General features: G+C 39.3%; 1 protein-coding gene across 1 annotated transcript in view; it reads right to left on the bottom strand.

Annotated features, from left to right (window-relative positions):
- tbl1xr1a (TBL1X/Y related 1a) overlaps positions 1-18,540 on the bottom strand; it is a 44,563-nt gene extending 26,023 nt beyond the window's left edge. The window contains exon 1 of the mRNA XM_076277892.1: positions 18,261-18,540. The gene's annotated coding sequence lies outside the window, so the exon portion shown is untranslated. The remainder of the gene's footprint in view (positions 1-18,260) is intronic.
- Positions 18,541-22,648: the final 4,108 nt, after the last annotated feature.

Below are 22,648 nucleotides of genomic sequence, written 5' to 3'. Positions count from 1 at the left end.
TGTTCTGCTATTGAGAAAAAAGTCTGTCAAATGCTCAGGATCTGTAAAAAACAATGAGGGAGATATTCTCTGGTATGACGTTAGATATAGTGGATATTTTAGGTAGGTAAAGCAATTCCTTTACTCCTCTACAGTGTAAATGTTTTCTGACTTTGGTGGTAGCTTCATATTTTATGAAAGTTACTTTTTGTAGTCAATGATTAATAAAAAAACAGTTATATTTTGCACAGCACACAGCGCCACAGGTAACTTAGCCAACATTAGCCTTTAGCGTGATATAATTGACAATCAACTATAATGGCACTTGCAGAGCACAGACATCCGCCAAAGCCACGATGTTAGCAAAAGCAAAACTAAGTTTGTGTATCCACCCCAGGATTCTGACCTGGTCCAAAACTACATGCCATCTTCCTTAAGACATGCTACACCTTTCCACCAAATTTCATGAAAACTGGAGCAGTAGTGTTTGTGTAATCCTGGTTACAGACAAACAAATAAGCAACAGCGAAATAACCCCCCTTGGCAGAAGTAATAAATGCATAATCCTCAAAAATAACATCTGCTAATTTGACATGAAATTACAACTGTAGTCAACAGTGAGAGGGAATGCAGAGCCCAAACTCCATTCACACTTGTTCTCAGTTCCAGTTGGTCAGTGATACTGCGAGCACAGTGAGAGTGCTGAGGGAGAGACAGCAGCAGGTCAGTGTGGTAAAGGCAGTTGCAGGAGCACAGTTCCCTTGACCAAGAGAGACATACTGTGGTATGACAGCGCAAGGAAAACTACACCATTTAGGCTAAATGCTGTACTTTTTTCAATAAATACAACTCGAGGTGGAACTATGACTGGCTCAAAATCCCACCATTCAACCACTGGCTCTGCCTCACCCCACTTGATACAAATGGCATTTTCCAAGCCCTATTTTTCATTCTTTCAAAAGGAAATATTTTGCCTTGTTTTTATTCTAACACCAAATATATTTGCCATATAATGTCTGTATGGCAATTTCAAAGCCACATGTTTATTTTTTCCTACGGTCAAAACTGACCTTTTTAGAGTAAATCAACTGACACTACCAGTAGCAGACAGACCACATCAGGCAATACTGCATTGAACATATTCAGCGGTTTCAGTTCAACGATGATTGGCAAGCAAGTACCAAATGCATACCATTTACAATGCAAAATAACATTTTGCCCAATGCACTGAGGCTCATCCACCGGTAACTGCCTTCAACTACAATTCTTAACTCCTAGAGTTATAATACCTCTATATCAGTTCAGCTTCCCAGTAATGAAAGACGACTCTCTCATTCAGACAGAACAAAAGGACCATGTCTAGATGGATTTCCCCCCTTTTTTCTACTGTAGATGTTACACCCAAAATCTGTTTTCCATTACAATAAATGTTATCATGAGGAGTGCAAGGGTGAAAGATGGGGGAAGAACTTTCTCGCTCTGAAAAAGTCTGCTTTCAACAACACCACAGAGAAGCATGAGAATTCTATATACGTGTTTTTGATATGAGACACATGGCCACTTGGAAACTAGGGCAATAGCATTATTGTACAGGCCTACTGAATTCACAGCAGCACACCATAGCCTGTGCACACAGAACATGAGACGAACTACCAGCTGGTAATCTAACCTAGATTTGTTCAATTCACATATTTATGTTAATCAAACATGCAAAGGCCATCCAGACCTGCTTGTTGGCTTGTTGCTATAGCCAGTATAACATTGATACCCTAAGAATATGATTTTGTTTGTTGAAGAGGGAAGTTTTGCACTTGTAAGTGACTGTAGCTGTCCACTACAATAGACATACATTACCATTCAGACTTCCCAGTGGAAAATCTGTGGTGCGGTTGCAGTAGGCCTAATGAACAGCCTGTGATGGGCGGTATGATACAGCTCCAGAGTGCCCCTAAAATTCCTCTCATTTTGCCCACGCTGTAATCTGTGGTGTGCCTTTTCTCTGTGTGACCCACCCAGTGCTGTGAGTGCTTGCTATGGCACTTGTTTGGGGAGTTCAAATCCTTCTGTGTATTAAAATGAAAAGAAACACTTTCGTAAACTCATAGTTTGTTTCAACCATAGCCATTCAATAAACGCTATTTTTTGCATGGTTTTCTCTCTGCATGTGGCTGACCACTGATCACAGTGAACAAGGCTCTTTATGGGCAGCTAACATTCAAGTTCCTGACTGATGGACAACAATGCTCTTTTATAGTAACAACATAGGCCTAAGTTCGTTTAGGAAGATATTGTGCATATTATCCATGGAAAATATGTACATCTACAAATCTGAAATATCATGTTACAATTTGCCACAAGATATAGATATAGGGAATTTAGATATAATTTCCCTCACGGGATCAAAAGAGTACACTTAGTAACGCATAATCCACAGCACAAAATGGAGAAAAGAGGGTGGAGAGAAAATAGAATCCATTTAGACCAAAACACAAGAGCTTTTTACACCATTTTAAAGCCGATTGCTCAAACTCATCTGTGCGAACAATCATCAACTAGGTTAATAATCTACAGGAGAAATTAAGATTTCCTTCACCTGTGAACACAAGTATCTCTGCAAACTGAGAAATTGGTGTGGTCAGTTAGCCAGCACCATTTCTGAGACCACGTCTCCAGTGTCCATCTGTAAATCAATAGAATGAATTCCAGAGACAAACTGTATAATTAACTAGCCCTGGTCTCATAAATCACACCTGCAGGTTAATGCCTCTTTCAGTTGTGCCATAATAAGATGAGATAAACTCAAGGGTTTAATGCAAATACAAGTTTCTCTTATGTCATTCCCACTCTGTCTAAAAAACTGTTGATTAAGTGTTATGTTGTTGTGTGGGAATGGAAACTAAACGGTAAAGTGAAATCTTTAATCTATTCCCTGATGACCTAGTATCATTAACGCTAATCCTGCAGTGGGAACTGGAACCAGGGGGGAGGGGGGACTTTCACTCCATTGATATAACAGTAAACCCTTCGCCCAACTGCCGTCCCGTTATTGCTCTCAAGATTTTTTAATGTCTGTGTGAAGCTATTTAACATCATCCGCAAGTAGTCGGGATCATTTTAAACCCAAGAGCAACTTTTACTGAAGACATTCAACCTTGCATCAGTCTATGCAGAAAACAGTGCCTTTTAGCTGACTAGCTGCTACGCTAGGGAACACTTAAAAAACATTAGGTTTAAATGTATTCATTTGAAAAGCCAGTTATGTAGCTGATGTTATATCCCATTCAATTAAACTTAAATGTTCAACAATACAATATGAAAAGGTAAAAACCATGACAATGCCCAGCTTTGCTGCTAGTCCCTAAATACGTATGATATATGTTTAACTTAGAGTCTCAGTTGACATTAACACGCTCTAGAAATGGGCCAATTGTTGAGATGGTTCAGCGTTGTCATTTCATGACTTTGTTCTGTGTGCTTTAGTTTGGACTTATTTATTGCCTTGCATATTACACGGTATGACTCACACAGGCTCATCTCACAGTTGAGAAAAAGACAAAAAGTCTACGAATACATAATGGGCCAGCATCACAAACTTAACATGAACACATGGCAAAACATTTAATGACTACAAGAAGACTATTTTACACAGGAAATGAAAGCCCCTTCCACCACATGTCAGTACCCTCCTCATGTCCAGCTAGACATAAACATCCACCCCCACCTTCCTGCCAGCGTGTAACCAAGGTGAGAGCCAGGTGTAGGATGATATTATTTAATTGGGTCACTTGAGATCACTGTTCAGAGCTCAGGGAGAGGAAAAGGTCAACGAGGCAGTAAAAGGCAGGGTTGCTGGGACTTCCATGCCTCCCATCACGCTTTAGAAATAAAGGCCAATAGGCCAATATTCCCTTTTCAAAATTCAGCCAAAAGGTTCACTGAAGATCCTGTGCAGGGATAACAAGCACAGACTGCCTTCTTTTGAGTCCACCAAAAACTTCAGAAAAGCGCACAGAAGGTAATCAACAGGTTTCTTTACCAGCTTTTTACTTTCCATCTACAAATTCTAGTGAGGGATTGTGACTTGGAAAACTCACATGGACATTCATAACCATCATCAACTCACAGTACAGCCCATGCCATGGGCCTCACAGGGAGGCTACATCGGGCACGTATCTGAAGCATTCCGCTCGCAGAGCGTCTGCTACAACAATTAGCTTCCACTGTAATCAATGGAACTGGCTACACCAGACACTAATAGCGGTGCATACATTCAAAAAATTACTAAAATTATTTTTACGCTTTGTGAGCGGAGTGCTTCAGTTGCGGATCCCGTGTAGCACGGGCCTTAGACCTCTACAAAACACAGCATATCTGTATAATATAGCGAGTCAGGGCACTCCCCTTCACAACTTTGCAGATGCTTCTTTTTCAAACCAAAATGTAGAATTCATCTAGCCATGGCTGTCTCTGTCTTAACCTCTGATTATGATGTGTAGAGATGAATTCATTGCTTCAGTGTCTCATTTTTACACTTTATACTATGTTGCACAGGCAGACATTTTGATAGGATCAAAGAAAGTGATGCCTGGACACAAAATGGCTGGTGACTGGATAAAAAAAAGGATTAACATACAAAACTAGCCAATATAATACAAAGATGTCCGGAAGATTCAGTAGTCTTATATGAGTAACTTACTTTTTGTTAAACTGAAAGAACAAGAAAGTCCAAGCCACATCCGTGTATCCATTTGGGTTAACCCAACATCAATGGCAGATTTCATCACATCTAACTCCATGTAGTATGACATCGCAAAGTACACAGTGTTTGGTTATGATGCCTACAAAATTTCCCAGGATCAGATTTCACGCCAACAGGGATAAGCGTTTGCTCCTGTGTTTTTGTGAACTCAGAAGTTGATCATTCTTAAAAACACAAAGTTTGAGAGCCTTGAGACAGTCAGGCTGCACACTGCATAAAATGTGGCCATTTTAAGTCTGTACATGAGGTGTTTGACTTGACTAATCCCAGAGGAATGTGGTGACCTGGGTCTACGGTGGCCCAGGCAGCACAATTAATCTGCAGAGTGCAGAGCAGGGAGAAAAATGGACAAGGGGAACAATGAGGAAACATTCCACACACTTTCAGCTGGGACCAGACAGATAATATGGTGTGTGTGTGTGAGAGAGAGAGAGAGAGAGAGAGAGAGAGAGAGAGTGGGGGAGGGGGTAAAGGCCAAGGGAAAAAAATGTAGACTGTATGTGTGTGTGTGTACGCCTATATCTGAATTCATAGGTGTAAGACTGTGTGGAAAGGAAGGCGAACAGAAATACATTTTGTGTGTGCGTGTGTGTGTGTGCGTGCGTGTGTGTGTGTGTGTGTGTGTGTGTGTGTGTACATGTGTTATCTCATTATTGCACAGATAACAAGTCTGTAGTAAAGGGTCTGAGGCTGAGCCCACACAAACACACAGTCTGCTGATTTGTGCAGTGCAGAGAGAGTCTATAGCAAACTGCAGTAGTGGCAGCACTGTCAACTACACTAATCAGATCCCACTGATGTCTGTCTAGGCACCCTCTACTCTCCTCCCCCACTTCCAGCACTAAAACGTCCTGTTTTCATCACATTTTACCCCTCCTTTCCCGGCACCATGTGTGGTAAATGAAGTCAGGGTGGGTCTGTGTGTGTAAGTGAGATGGGGGGGGTGGGGGGGGGATCCTAGAAGGCTTTCAACTTGTTCACTCTGCACCTTGTCAAGCTGGCAGTCCTGCAATCAACATTCTACACTGAGGGCCGGATGTACTGAGAAAGCGCTAATACCGAGTTTTTCTATGCACAGAAAGCCAACGCTGTGCTTTGCCATATTGCAGGGAATTTACTAAGCTGTCACTTCATTACGTAAACAGCGCTCATCACCGTCCACCCTTGCCCTCTCTACAACGCTAATTGCGTGCCCACAGCTGAACCACAAGCGCAGTTGAATAGAGTTAACCAATTGCGACATTAAAAAGAATCAAACTTTAGCGATCATACATGATAATAAGATGTCAACAAGCAGCGACATACAGAGTAGACTAGTCTACTTAAAAATGTACTATTTAATGCACGGAGACTAGGGCTATCTAGTCTAGCAGATTGGGAAGGTTATGTTGTGAAAGTGAAAATACGATATTAGAAAGGGAAACAAAAGTTAAGGTTGCTTTTGACATAGTATAATGAAGAAAACCGATGCTCTAAATACTGATTCAGCGGTCTCTAAAAGTTTCTCTAATTGACGCATTTAACCGCGATTTAGATTACACTTTTAACAGGCGCAAGTTTTTCACCGCAAAACAGACGTGCACTGTTTTCATACATATGGCGGAATACTTAATCAATCGCTATTAGCACTTCTCCTCCCATGTGTTTGCACGATACTCCCACTTTCCCCTGACCCTCCTATGAATATGCATGACACGGAAAAGCGCAAATCAAATACGCCTGAATGTTGCAAATCAAATACGCCTGAAGTGGGCGCAAAAACGTTAGTACATCTGGCCCTGAGTCTTTTTCTTCCTCTTTTCTGGAGCATTGCTCCTCCTTAATCAGGGTTCTTGCAGGTTTCAGTAAGTCAAATTTAAGACCTTTTTAAGACATTTTAGACCATAAAGATTGAAATTTAAGACCTACACGACGCATTCCCAAAGAAATATTCAAATCAAAGAAATTCGAAAACATTTTTTTTTTATTTTAATGAATTCAGTCATTGAATAAGCATTAATTTAATTTACTGATAAAGCAATCACATTAGTAACCTTTCACACACAACGTCTACAAACCAATTGATTTTGACATTGCTCACTTGTATAGTCAAGGAAAAACATCCGTGTCACGTTCCAAATGCCCAAAATCTTAGGCCCAAAATGAAAATATGCTAAAAAGGCTTTTTAAGACCCCACGGGAACCCTGTTAATGGGGGACAAATTCTGGCCCTCTGACTGACTGAATGCCTGCCACAGTCACTCCACACTAACGGCCCTCTGAGAGCCCTTCAGGGGATCAATGCCATATCTGGTACTTCTCACTGATGCCAGAACTTGATAACCTTCAAGACCTATAACTTAACATATAACATAATCAGCCAAGTGTCATTATTCTATCTGGTAAAGGAAAGTTTCTTTGCTGATGCTTCAGTTCATTCAAAATATCTGTAACAGCCGATCAAGCATCACCTCTAAACACAAATACTGTAGTGATGCATCAGAATACCAAGATCTCATCAGTTTGATGAATTTGTGAATTCCTAATGCAGTATGTGGAAAGAAAACTTGTTTACTCAATAAAGGTCTGACAAACAGCACTGTCTACATAAATGTTAAAATTCAATTTAGTATGTCCCATTTTTGTAAATGTAATATCTTAAGAATGCCTTGAGACGTTCTTGAACGTGCCTCAAGACATTCTTGAGATATTGTGTTCACAGGAATGGGACAGACATGTAGTTGCACTGACCTTGACCTTTGACCTCCAAAAGCTAATTAGTTAATCTTTAGATTCATACGAAATTTGAAGCACATGCCTCAAGGCATTCTTAAAGTATCACTTTCACAAGAATGGGACTTGTGGTCACAGTGACCTTGAACTTTGATTAACCCTAGGGTTGGTTTCATGTCCAAGTTCAAAACTAGTATCAATATCAAAAAATACTCTTCCAAACTTCCAAACCCCCCAAAAGGTGAACAAACCTCAACACCTGACTTGAAAGCCTATAGTGTAGATTGCTGGGGAACCTATTTCAAATGTACAGACTGACAGAATGCTGGGCTCCAAACTGCGACCAAATGGTTGCATTTTTCAACCATTTTTTGAGACAAGCAAGTATTTTTTACAACTACTGGCACTTGTGCGACCTGCAAATTTGTCGCTGGGAATGGCTGAGGGAGTTTGTGTGGCTATTGCAAAAACACAAACACCACAAACTGTATCTTCAGCTCTAGATGTGGTCCAAAGCATTACATGTTAATCTGAACATTCACCCTACCCCATTTACTCCATTTTCTTTCAATAACTATCAAATGCAATGTTATGAAATTGCTATACGCTCTCTATCTACTCTTCATCAATGCTATACAATCAATGCTACACAAAACAACACAAAATGCACCATTGAGATCAATATGTTTTGTATAGCATTGATGTTAAGAGTAAATAACCAAAGGCAAATTTTGCTCTGACGCGATCACCTGAGAGTACCTGAGCAGGGGTGGGGATATCCTTTTCAATTTCAGTGATTCAGTGATTTCAGTGCCACCTTACTCGATACAAAACATATTGATCTCAATGGTGCATTTTGCCCATGTTCAGGGTAGAAAATAAAAAAGAAAGATTTGCATAAGACAAGTCAAATTGATATTTTTAAAAAGAAGGGATCATGGAGAATAAAGAAAAAATATAAAACAAATCTTTTTACATTCACACAAAGTGTTAGGGTGCTCTGAAAGTGACATCCAACATGATTTTTCAGACTTGTGAGGTCTGCTGATCAGGCCCTGAATTAATTTATTTTCTGTTCATTGCAAGTAGAGTGTGTCTACTTATCTCAACAAGGAAAATAAATTAAGAGCCTATGTACAAATATGTCTTCTGAAGGCCTAAACAGAGCCCAGCCAAAAACTCCAATAACATTTTGATCAACTTTGAGGGACAGCTATTACCATGCAGAATCATCCAGACCAAACGTGACGATTTTGCTACATACTATTCATATTTATGTACCAGCATGCAAAATTTGAGCCTCCTACATGGTTTAGTTCTTGTGCTATGGGCTTGTGAACTTTGACAAAAAAAAGAGGTCGAACAAAATCAAGACCCCCCTCCCCCCGTTAAACTGGCTGTATCTTGGAAAGTATTGATCTTACATAAAAGTAATTTTACAGTGTGTCTCCTAGGTAACATAGGTACCCGTATGCAACATCAACATTGTTTTTTTTGTAGAGGTTTCATTTCTCATCCTCCATGGTTACTTAATTTCTTTATGGAGGGACCAAGAATGTCTTTGGCACTCACTAAAATGATGAGCCATTACCGGTAAAGGGCGGTAGTGGTCATCTTCATGGTAAGAAAAGTAATTACTTTCATTTCATCACCCATGTACTGTACTGACACATGATGGGGAGCAAAAGAAATTAAATGGACCTCAGTTGTGATAAATTCAGGGGTTTTCCTGACCCCACCTGAGAAGTACACATCAGAATGAGTTCTAAGGGTGACATGTAGCGTGAAAATAAATACTAGTGTCAAAAACATAGGGTGCTTTCACACCTGCTGTGTAGTGCATTTGACCCATTGGTTTGGTCCGTTTGTGCAGGTCAATGCAGTATACTCACATCCATCCACACAACAAAATAATCAGCCCAAGACCCTCAAAGAGACATACTCTCATTCCCATCATGGCTAACTCTGATGCGGTCCAACAGGAAAGTAAGCAACCTGAACCCAACACTATTCAAATAGGCTGCATTTATACTGGCAGGCCTTGATGCACAATTCCGATTTCTTACCTATATTGCCTATATATACCTGCCTGTTTACATCAGGCCCATATCAGATATCTGTGTTTACATGGTTCACTAACTTGTATAACACCTGACACAATGCGCATGCGCACCAGAGGAATTTTGGTCACCGAAATGAAAGCAAACAGACAGCACTGCAAATGCACGAAATAAGCTAGCATTAGGTTATTTCAGTGGCTAGTTGTTTACTTTCGTTTCATCTTGAGAAGTTAAAAAAATAGGCTATAATTTTTATTTTAAGGCAAAAAAAGAAAGTGGAGAGCCTGCCACCTTTATTGTAGCGTTTCCATCTGTTTTCATTACTCGTGCGTTCACGAGAAACTGAAAGCAACATTGTATGTAATGTAAATGCGAAAACGTAAAAGATTGTGGCCATTTTCAACAATGCGCAAGTTGAAAATGTCAGGGAATGTCTGATCTACCTGTTTACACTACAGTCGGATTGGCACATATCCGATTTATATCCACATATTGAATGAGGACTGTATCCGAATATCCGATTGTACGTCTTTTTCCTGTTTACATGTAGAAGAGCATATCTGATCTGTGTCACATAAGAGCAAAACACTATCTACTTTCAAGTAATATAGAATTAGAGAATGCCACAAATACCAATATCGTTAGATGATCATTGTGTTTCTCCCCTAAAGCTGTGTTTACTCCTCACCCTGCTGTCTCGACCATTCCGGAAAACCCAGCTTCCACTCTCCATCTGCATCTGCAGAGATCCCTCTTGACTCCATGCCAGCAACAGCAGTTTTATATGTCCATGATGTAAAAATATGCAAATAGTACTGACTTATACCTTATGACTATTTCAAACCATTCTCAATAAAGTGAGTAGACACTATATCAAGTTTTTTTTATGCTGCTAAATGTTATCCCAGACACACATCAGAAAGTTGAGTTTACATGGACAATGATACTTCAATGATACTCATACCACGTTATTACTGGCCATGCCAACTATGAGCAGGGGCAGCGGAAAGTGAAAGTAAGGGGCTGCGATCGCACAGTCCAGGTTACTGGAGGCAGGGCGCACCAGCGCAGCAAACAAATTTTAAAAATAACGAATCCCGATTTCCACTCATTTATGTTTTTTTATGTTTTAGCCTATGTTAAAACAGGGTCTATAGAATAAGTGTGTGTCTGGCTTGTGGGGGATTGACATCACGATGTTTGCTTTCCATCATGATGTCGGTCAACCATCACGCCCAACAGACCAACCCTAGTTTACAGTGCATATTTAGCTAGCCAGCTAACAATAGTCCAGCTATATCTGTGAACTATTTGCACATAGATAGAGTTCCATAGAGTTTTCCTTTAAGTACTTCCAATTGCAAAACAGCTAGAAATGGCTGTCTCATATTGTGACCAAAAGCAGCCACTGTTGTCAAGATGATTAATAAGTAATGAATGTAAATGTAACTGGAAGAACATTACGTTTGCCTATGTAACACAGCAACATTGTAACTTAATTAACACTGACATGGTACCATGTCACATATTGACACCCTAAATCTACTGTCAGGCTCACAAAAAAAATGAATAAATAAAATGAGTTGTGCACCTCATATCTCTAAACCAAACCATCTGATTCTGATCTGATTCTGTGCAGATAAATGGCTTTTCCCCTGCATCGATAATAAGAAAATGTTCCCAATAATTATCAATATTTATAAGTATTTTCCTGTGAAAGAAAAAGGCATGAATAAACAGATGAGGCCTTAAGTAATTTAAACATTATGATACAATACGATAAAAAAAAATCAGGCTAAGTTATTGTTTAGTAGACTATACCAATATGCAGAATTATTCTGCTCCCAAACACCAACATACTAAATCTTTGTTGTGTAATCTGTAGTACAGCCATCAGCCCACAAGCTTACTGTGGGCGGTCTGAAACAGAGAAAGAACCAAACCTGCCACATTAAAACATTCTGAGTAGAGAGTACAAATTACATCATACCAAACTGACTTCTCTGTTCACTGAATATGTGTTGCAGAACAGTGTGTGTGTGCTGGCAAGTCTGCCAGACACTATTAAGCAATGGTTAACAAAATTGTATAGCCAGAGATTGACATTACCCATCATTTAAGTCAGCAAGTGACTTCCTATGTATTCAACTCAGTACTGTATAATCTGAAGGAGCAATCTTCATGTTCAATGCATTTGTTTTTACTATAGCCTAAACCACTGAAACCTACCAAACAACTTCTCTATAAGTGCAAGTGCAGACCACACACAGACAAAAAAAAAACTGAACTTGACCTCCAGGTCACAGACACACACCCATGCAGGAACTCTCCATAAAAGCCTGAGCCAGGCAGTGTGGGGGAGGGGAACTGTTGGTTGTTGTTGTGCTCTGAGAGAACAATGAGCATTTAAAGTCTTTTTGCCTGTTTGTGTGTGACTGTTTCTGTGTGTGTGTGTGTGTGTGTGTGTGTGTGTGTGTGTGTGTGTGTGTGTGTGTGTGTGTGTGTGTGCGTCAAAAAATAATTTGTCCTTTTCCCAATGGCACAGTGAAGGTGACATTATTTTTTGGAAGCTAGTACTTTACCTAAACAAGGCAAAACAGGAATGCCAGAGTCTTGACAGGTAAACAAATGAATCCACTTCAAATGTATACGATGAACAAGATTTACCATAGTAAATCAGAGACAATCAATGATCTACCCCAGAGCAAACTGGGGGTGCCTTACTGCCTTTACATTTTCAAACGGGCCTTACCATTGATGTTTCTTCACTTTAACTCCGGATTTTGATAATGATGAAATGCACACCATTTTTACTTAAGGCAGCTGACTAAACAAAGTAAAGTCAGCCCTACTTTTTCCTATGTCGATATGATATGCACCATACAGGAGCCAAAATTCAATAGGCCATAAAATAGAATAGATGAACGGAGTATTTTTTCTTTAACATAGAAGGTATGTAACTTTGGTCTGTCAAAAATATGCTCAGATTCTATATCCTCTAATTAGGTGAGCTTTACGCTGATTGGCTGCCTTGTAGTTCAGAGTGATAAAGTAATGTGTGGAGGGAGCAGTGATCAGAGGGATGGTTTGCATCAGAGTCTGCATCAGAGTGTGTCACAGTCGTTGTTCAGATTTGCCTGTTTTGTAGTGGTCATTTTCAAAGTTCGCCATTTACATATGAAGGAGGAAACAATCGTGCTTCAAACACAAATTACTCATCTAATCAGCGATTGCTGGTTTGTCATTCCTGTTGCCAACCTAGCTTTCCATTTGAGATCTTGCACTCTCTTGGTTTGCTCTTTTGTCCTCTTAGTAAATTTATACAATATCACATATCAACTACAAAGCACAAGCAGTGAGAAATATCTACAATCAGCTTTCCAATGAGGGCATGACGATGACTAGGATCGACTGAATTTACATTTTTTTTTAATGCTTTGCAACTTTCAGAATCGTATTGCACAATGCTTTCCACAACTATAACATCACAATAAGTACATCCCTCACTCTGGATTTGATGGCATTGTTGTGTGCTGTGCCAAGAAAAAAGGCGTTCATTGCAGAGAGTAGCATGTGGATAGTTCCGACAGTCAGACTGATAATAATCTGAATTTGCCAATTTAGCTCTCTAGGGTCTCACTGTAATATATGCATAAATCATAGTGATCACACGCATATTGATCCAATAGGAGTTGACATGATCAAACCAAGAAGTATTAGGCCTAGGCCTAGACCTAGCATGCGGATATTCTCATACTGATTTCTCACAATTCAATCCTCACTACCTTTACATGGACTGCAATAACCCAACTATCGTCCTTTGTATAAATAAGACAAAATTTCCATTATAATGTTTATGAGTTGCACAGAATATTTCATTCAAATTCCTGTTTATGTATTAATAGTAGCCTAGCTAACATCAGACCGATTCTAAACAGATAATTGGTCTGGAATGCTTTATTAATTTCCAAGGAACATAACCAGTAGTGAAATCAAACTTGGTACATTCAACTCTTGACAAATCTTTTCAGAAGTAGCCTACAGCAAACACATCTTTTTTGTTAACAACAGTTTCAAATACAGTTGTTCACTCAATCCCAATGAATATACAAGTCTCTAATAGAGTGTGGTAGACACTACCGTCATTTTGTATGCGTTCTATTAGGATTTTTGCAGGATCCCGTTCATAAGAAAGAATCTCTATACTCGAATGAATGGGGTTTGGGGAATAATAAAAAATGATCCCCCAATCATAAAAAAATCAGCATGTATGTTGTCTCCATGAGGACTTTGGATCTGCTATATCGCTAAAATATGAGTGTTGCTATGCCTCTGCTACCAGCAAAAAACGTTAAACTATAAACTGTCTCCCGTGCTGTCGTCACAAGGCAAGCAGTAGCTTGTTATCTTGTTAGCTTTACCGAGCAAGAATCACGCTGTTAAATAAAACATATCAACAAGCTACAAGCTTCCGGGTGACTACCACACTCTATTGGTTGTGTTCAATAGTGCTCCTAACCATGCTCCCATTCTGTCATCGTATAAAGCCCGCCCCACAAGGATAACCAGTTTTGATTGGTTTGACTGATTTTTTCTTTATTTTTGAAATTGCTGTGAATTGAAGAATTGCCAGAAGCAATTGCAGAGCCAATTCAAATACGCTCACAGATTTGTCTGGTTTCACCTAGGCTAGTGTCACAGAGCATAGTAACGCCAAATTATGTCTCCTAAGCCATACGACTAACGTCCCCCAAAATTGTCTCCAACATTTCTGTCTGATGCTACCATATACCCTTTTGTGTGTTTCCTTTCTAATTTTGCAAATGTTTCAACTTCTAGACATTATTTTTACACCTATGCATGCCACGACTTCTATTTACACATATTTAATTAAAAAAAGAAAAAAAAAATTCACCTATGGTCTTGACTGTCCCTGACCCTTGGCTACATATGTCGGATTAAAAGCAAGCACTGAGCCAATACTGTGTCCAGAATTATTTTTTAAAAAAGGTGGTTGGGATTAGAGTAAAAAATATTTTAATGTTTCGGTAAATCCATATTTTCTATGGATGATGCCCAACCTGCAGTGTTATGTAGGCATCAAATTAGATCATGTAGTATGCGCAGGTGAAGTGTTTAGATCTGAATAAGCATTTTCGGGCAGGAATTGAAAATAATAATCACTGAAATACTAATAACTTTTCCGAAACAAAACTTTTTGGCGAGTGTGTTTGTGCTGCCGCGGTCATTTAATAGAGAGCAACACCACTCACTCGGCTGCATGCTTCTGTCTGAGGTGCTGCAATAAATTTGTTGTGCTGTTACCTTTGATAACAACAGCATTTAAACACATTTTGCAGCGGGTCTTTGTTTGTTCTGGATCTGATCTGACGCCGCAAAACCGAACAAATTTTCAAACAACTGATGACACAGTGCCTCTCCTGGGAACAAGCTCTTCCCTGTTTGCTGTCATGTTGTTTGCGTGTGGGAACTAGGAAAACTATGTGCCCACTCTGAACTACGGGTGCTCAAGGGGAGCGTGTGAAGTTAAAAAACGATTTTTATTCAAATAAATAGACCTGAACTTCAAATTCGAATTAATCGATAAAATCGATTTATCGCCCAGCCCTATATATTTCTGGTGGAGCGTTAGCAGTGTTGTAGTGGCATCTTCTGTTACTTTCATGTTCACTTGGACACGGCCAATGGGCAACTCTTTATTCAACTTTGACTCGCGTATATCCTTTAGCATCTTAATGTGTGCTTATTTACTAGATGCAACACCCAACCGGGTCCGTGTAAACAGATACAGTAAAACAATTTTTCTATCGTTACATCTTCAATTTTGTTAGGTAGCCGATGACCAACACAGAGGGGCACAACAGTCACAAAATTGAAGATGCAGCTACAACACAGCTAATACTCCACCAGAAATATATCAACTGGCTAAAGAGCCTTACATGCATACACCGAATTGTAACTAGAAGACCTTCCCTGTAAAATAAAGAGCATTGTTGGAAACGCAATAACTGATATTTTGCCCTCAGTTTAATTCTAATTAACTGTCGGGACGTGTCACAAAATTTGGTGTATGTGCAATAAATGCAAAGAATAGCCTTTTTAAAGCCTTGTTTTAGTGGTTTATCCGAAATATGGCTAAACCGATTTCCGCCATGTTTCGCATTATAGATTCCTACCATACACCCCCGTTATTTTTTCCTGTTATGGAGCCATCTCAGCATTACAATCTGAAAGATGGAAAAGTGGTGCAAAATGGGTAAGAAAGTCGACATGATGGAAACGGAAAACATTCTCGCTACAGTTGCTTGTAAAAGTCCAGAGGTTTCCCCAGTACTACCAAGCCACATTGAAGCAGCATGACCCTGCACCTGAAATGTAGTCTTTCGAAATATGTAAAGTTTACGAGTTAGTGTATTATTTGTCGCTTTTACATTTTCATTTGGTTTCCTACTTTTCATTTGTGGTTGATGTTCAAATTAGAATATCAAAATGTATTGACAAGTGAAGGTGTCACTATCTTCCTTCATTATTTGGCATCCTCTGAACTAACATTCACAGGCTACAAAATCTGTGACCTGGCCATTTTTTTTATAAAAACACACAGAGAATCACATAACTCTCGTTCTTTTTTCCCTTTCTTAAATTTCCGAATTGGCATTGCCTCCCTGGTTTCCCCTGATCAGCCATTACTGCCAGTGATTATAATAAAAATGTTTGATAAAAAATATTTAGGCCAACTGTATCCCAAAGATTGAGGAGTGGATCTTCCAACCAGACAGCATCACTCTGTGACAATTATACAACATTTCATAATGTTCACTTTGCACAATTGAATTGTATTATTGTTTATAATTATTGATAATTCTATTCAATGACACAGGCAGGAAACGGCTCAGAGGAACAAAAAAACGCCATGGTACATATTTCCACAACATCTGGCCATCTTATCTGAAGAAAGACAGCTTGAGGCCACATACAGAAATGGGGTCAATATGTAGGCCTATCATTGCATTTTGCCAGAAAAAAAAAAAAAGAAAAAAAAATCACACCATTCCAAGTAACAACTTCAACCGTGCAATTTTTGATTTAGTATTCATGTCAAATGTTTAAATAATATCAACAAACAAAGAGAGGCTACATTTCCCCTCCCCCTCATCTTTGAATTTTCTGTCAAGCACCAGTTACATAACTGAGTCACTCTAGCAGAGTGTGTCTTTGAGCGATGCACTAGCTCAAGACCAGGCATTCACTGGGTACTGTTAAACATAAGATGACTGCCATGGCGTTTATTGTCATTTCACATAATTAAACGACTTTTGGGTTATATTTTAACACAAGGAAACACTAAGCCATTGTGTACACTGATCTCCAGTAAAAGAAGACTGGCTTTCATAACACCACATTATATAGGTTCAGAATACCAGTAAATTAATATTTGTAGTAAAATTACCAATCACCAGAGAACTCTGAAATCAGTGTCTGTTGTGCACTTTTCTTCCCTTCTCTTGAACCAGCGGCTACAAGTGAGAATGTGGACATGGAGCTCATTTTACATCAAAAATGTTTGCTTGATTGTTTGTAATCCATAAATCAGTAACAGTGTAATGTTAAAAAATACTTTATAGTAGGCTAGGCATATACCCATCTCACTTTTTTCTCAAAGGGCATATACATCCATTTACTTTTTCAAGACTTCAGTAACATGAAAATAAAAAAGCTTCCTTGACCAAATTAAAACACTGCTACATCATCTGAAAATCGAATGGCTCTCGTTTTTTATGTGCTCTTCCACCAGACTACTACACAACCTAAATCCACTGTCAGTGAGTTAAGAATATCCTCTTGGCTTTAACTCTCTCTCCCTCCCTTCCCCCTCTAGCTAGTTCCTTCCCCTCCCCCACACCCACGAGTTCAGCCTCAGCCACATTGCTGTCATGTGGGCTTCCACTGTTTTTCTTACAATATAAACCAAAATATACCACATAGGAGGGTCATAATTAGTTTTACATGAGCATAATAGTAGAACTAATCTCTAAGCAGGATACACATTGATTATGTGTGCATTATTATTAGCAACCTCGCCAAATATTACACAACACATCAACATAGTCAAGGAGGATTTCTTGTTCCAACACGATTGCAGCTACAGTTAACGTTATGTCCCATGATCAAACTGGGGTCTAAAGTTAGCTATTGCACTGTAAAGGGGTTACTGTCTGTCAAGCAGCGACCAGCCAAGCTTCTATTTTGATCGAATACATTTAACGTTCGCTGGCACGCTATACTGTTAAAAACTAACAACTAACGTTACATGTTTGAGTCTATCAGCAATAAATTAGACCTAGCTAGGAAGCTCATCTAATACCAAAGAAGACTATGTACAATATCACAACTATTAAACGTCAGAGTAATGATTACATTATTTCATGTAACCCCCATATCACAGAATCCTATCTACCTAGTTAAGTTGTGAGAAGGAAGATAGCTGCATTTACAGACAGGCGCGCGCTCACACATACACACATACACTCGCGCGCGCACACACACACACAGACGCACACACACACATTCTGCCCATCCCCCACCCCAGTCAAATCAACTAAACAAATGCCCTTATAATATAAACAATACATCGCATTGAGACCAAATAAAGCATTGTCCATAATAATTCAACCCTTAGCTACATCGTTTTCGTCAAAGCTATAGTTATAATAAACCAAAACACTCACTTTTAATATCCGGATCACACAAGGGGTGCCTTCTGTGTTGCTGTGTTGCCTGTGTGGAATTTCCTCCTCCACGGCTATTTCTTTAAATAGGGCTAAAACAAAGCGTTATAAGCCCACTCTTCAACGACGATCCGCTTGTTAAATTCCCATATAAGCGTCCGGTTACAACACACGGTTAAAAATGTTCGCGAAAATCTGTTAAAAATTGCATTTAAGAGAGACTGAGGAGCATTGTAGGGCTGTATGCTAGTGGAGAAAGAGCCAAACGGTTCAGGAGCAGCCAACGGCTTCAGACACTCAAACACTGAAGCGGTGACCTGCCAGGCGAAAATGGGGAAGGCCTGGGCGGTTGTCGCTGTAGCTTTGTTGAAACTAGGAGGGACACAGCCATAGCAATAACATAGCTGATGGTTTCTTTTTTTCTTTTCTTTTTTGAGAAAATTCCATCAAAACAGTTAAATTTTCATAATATTTTCATCTTTGTGCAAATTTATTTTTTGTACTTCTTATTTTCAAAATAATTTGTACATTTTTATAAAATATTTTCAAATTTTGAGAAAGAGGATAATTGGTAAGTAAGCTTACCTTGTGTTCTTCTACACAACATTTTGGTGTTTTGTTTTTATTTGTGTAAAAGAGTATTAAAATGAAATGTAATTTGTTTGTCATTTGCAAAGCATAGTTTTGCCCATCTCAGTTCACTGCACCATCCCTGCTTCTACCGAAAATGAATGGAACACAGAATTAAAGTAAGTACCTATTTGCATTAATGGAATCTCCATTTCTTACTGGAATAAACCTGGTATAACCATAGGGTAGGCTACAACTGGATACATGGGGGAGGGGCAGAACCCCATATTCAATGAATAGTGTAGTTAGTGTAGGAAATAAGAAATAATTAGAATCGATATTATATTGCCAGTTTTGTAGAATTGTCGTGTAAAGTTTTTATCTCATTCACAATTGACAACAAGTCTTTATGGCCACTAAGCTGATTTTATAGTTTATAGTAGGCTGTATGCAGAACTTGTGCTAGTAGGCTTAGGCCTATGCTAAAATAGCAGAAGGTGGACAAAACTTGAGAACTAGATGGACTTGTAGATGGAAACATAGACAGTAAAAGAAGTGGACAGCCACCCCATAGGACTTCAACAGAGACAAGTAAAGCCAATTTGAACCCATTTCCAGTTGGTGACCTGAAGTAGCCTACTGCGCATCCTCGATGTCAGTTGAGTGATAAACATGTGACATTAAGCAATGGACTGAACACAGTAAGTCATCTGGTAGCCACGCTAAGAAAATTGATAACGTGCTGAGTAATCCCAGTTCGAGTGCAGCTTTTAGTAGGTGATTTGTTCCGACATAGTGCTAACCCAACAAAACATCTCTCAATGCTTTCCTAAATGCCCGTGGACTGCCTTCTAGTTTCTTATCTGCGACTATCTCCACTTTTCTTATGTGCGATTGAAAGTCGCATGCTCATGACATCATTTTAGCATTGGTTTAGAAAAAAAGTTTATTACGGAGCTGTAAAGTGAGATACAAGGTTATGACGCCAGTCACACAATGTTGACAAGTTTCTCTGGAAATAGAAATTGGTCATATAAAGGCTTAAAATGCTTCAGATTTTACGTTATTCACTGTCAAAGTGACGCCAAAATGAATGGGGGTCAATGCTAACTGGTGGTGCTTTATTAGCCTCAGAGCCTCCCATAGATGGAAATGTGATTTGTTTGGCTTTTTTTATGAAAAGGCGCTGTGGGAGACAAATTACAAGAGAGGCACAAGTTACAAGCAAAAAACGTGGAATGAGAACCCAAAATACTATTGCACAAATTATGCATGGTAGCATATAGCCTAGCCTAAACTACTGCTCTACACTGAGCAGTAGCATCAGATATCATGATTTTCGTGAACTGCAGAAGAAAGAGTGGGAGGAGTTGTTTGGGGGGGGGTTAAACAATGGGATACTTGAGGGACCGGATTGGTTACTTAGAGGCAGAACGGGGCTGAAGCACAGAACAGCTTAGAGAGCTGCATACTCACAGTGCACAGGCCATTACAGCATACACCAGGAAAGCACACACAAGCTGGCAGTGTGGCAGCAGGACACAGACTGCTGGTGTGTTTTAATGCCCCAGGACTTGCCTGCATCCCTGGTACATCATTGATAGAAAAAGAGCTATAACGCATTTAAATATACAACTGCTTCTGCTGTGTGTTTTAGTATGAAGGTGATTTCACCCACTGGTGTATAATGTGTCAAACACTGGCAGGGACTGACTTGAAGGGGGGTTGGTGGAGTTATGGTGGAGTGGAGGTTATCTCTATATCAATGACCATTTAAATTAATTGTGAAATGGGCATTTCAATATGTAGTTTGGACTGGTGAACCTACCTGCCATGTTGTAGGTAACAGCAACTTCACAATGGGATTAAGCTTCAAATGTGCAACCAGAACTATTAAATTGGCTTGCTAAACTATATGACGTGGGAAGATGTGAAAATAAATTAAAGTTTAGCCGGTTTTAATCAATGAAAACATTTCATAAACTGAAAAGTGTCAATACAACAGGTTTTACATTTTGGCCTTCAATTTTGATATTTTTTTCAGCTAAAAACAAAATACAAAAAAACTATTAAAAGCAGTAAACACTTTTTACAAGCCTGGTTTCACCAGACTCACTCATTTTGTGAAGAGAGTCTGGCTACTCTCCATTGGGAAATGTTTCCAACGCAATCATCATACTGGGCGTAGACGTTGCATTAACTTTGAAATCAGTGGTTAACCAATTACGGGCAGTCAGGAAACAATGTTTTTACCTTTGCTGTATAAAACACATTCTTCCGCCTGCCATTTTTTTAAATGTTTACAGACATTATTGCTACTACCGTTTACCACTGCCACTTTCGATTTCAAAATCAACGTCATCCCCTGGCATCGATGATTGGTCCACTTTTTTGGGTTGTTGGAAATGCTAGTGCATGGAGAGAGGCCAGACTAGTATCTCAGTGTCTCAGTCAGATGAAAATAAGCAGAGAAACTAGGGGGGCAGGAGGGCACACTCTTTCCAAAAAGAAATCATGTTTTACCTGCTAGCATGGGTCATTTTGAAGCCCTATTTTTGCATAAAGCAGACATTATAAAGGCGACAAATTATTTCGGGAAAAATGATTGGGGGAGTCTGTAACAGGAAGTCCTGCCCTGTACTAACCCTGCCACTCAGATTTTTGGAAATATGAATATTTTGTGTATTTCCACTATTACTGAGTAGTAAAATAAGTGCAATAAGCAAATCAACCTCATCAACTGTTTACTCCATTTAAATCACATTCATCATTCATTATTAGCGTCGCCCCAGTTATTCAGATAGGAATAGCCTGATCTTATTTGTCTGAAATAGCTGCCTGGAGGCATTGCCATGTATGTCCAGATGGATAGAGAGTGAGACTTGTCTACCCTATATTTCCTTAGACTATAAATAAAGATTGTACAACAGGTTTAAATCAGGGGTCTCCAACAGGTAGCTCCCCACCATCCACAGCACCCTGCCTCCTTTTGAGACAAAATTATTGTTTACCAATTAAACAATGCTTCTCCCTGGTAGTTTCAGTTGGTAGTCACCATGAGGTGATGATAGTAGTCCAAGCACACACCTGACTATGAAAAATAACCTGGTCAATAAACATCAAATATGAATACATGCTACTAACACAAAAACATTACAGCTCTCAGTTATTTTGTCAAAGTAGCTATCAGAGGAAAAAAGGTCGGAGATGACTGTAAATTGTGACCTGCATTAACCAATAAACTATACAATACATATTTTATTTGTTGTTGGTGGGAGGTGGGGATATTTGATAATATATGTGTGTGTGTGTGTGTGTGTGTGTGTGTTGGGGGGGGGGGGGGCAGTATTAATGACAGAGTAAAGTGTGACAGGAATAGAGAGGGATTAATCAATTTATATATTGTTAACATTTGAGACGTCTCAGTACAGGGTCTGAGGGAGAGGCCTTGTGTCTTGTGTTAGGATCTAGCAGTTCTAGACACATGATGTTCTTCCATCCCCCACTCTGAGGAACTCATTGCCTCATGTAAAAAGGTAATCTCTAGGATCAGTTCTGCATGAGAGCACAAAATTAACATTTCACTTATGCATTATATCACGATCTATGTAGCTGCTTTCCTAAGTGGAACAGGTAAATAAGAATGAAAGTAGTTTTACATAAATTGAGGCATCACCTATCACACAAAGCACCAAAATATTGTGACTAAATATATAATGGGACTGTCAGTGTATACGTCTATCATTAGAGCAGTCTTTAATTTTTTAGGTTAAAAAAGAACAAGCAATTTAGGATGGCTGAGGTGGAGTAGATCACTT

Source organism: Alosa pseudoharengus, unplaced genomic scaffold (genome assembly GCF_046254945.1).
Source record: "Alosa pseudoharengus isolate Yale_2024_CS ecotype anadromous, Long Island Sound unplaced genomic scaffold, YU_APseudo_1.1 YU_APseudo_1.1_scf_11, whole genome shotgun sequence".
Classification (NCBI taxonomy): domain Eukaryota; kingdom Metazoa; phylum Chordata; class Actinopteri; order Clupeiformes; family Clupeidae; genus Alosa; species Alosa pseudoharengus.
Note: the sequence above shows the minus strand (reverse complement) of the source record. Positions and strands in the feature narration are given on the sequence as shown.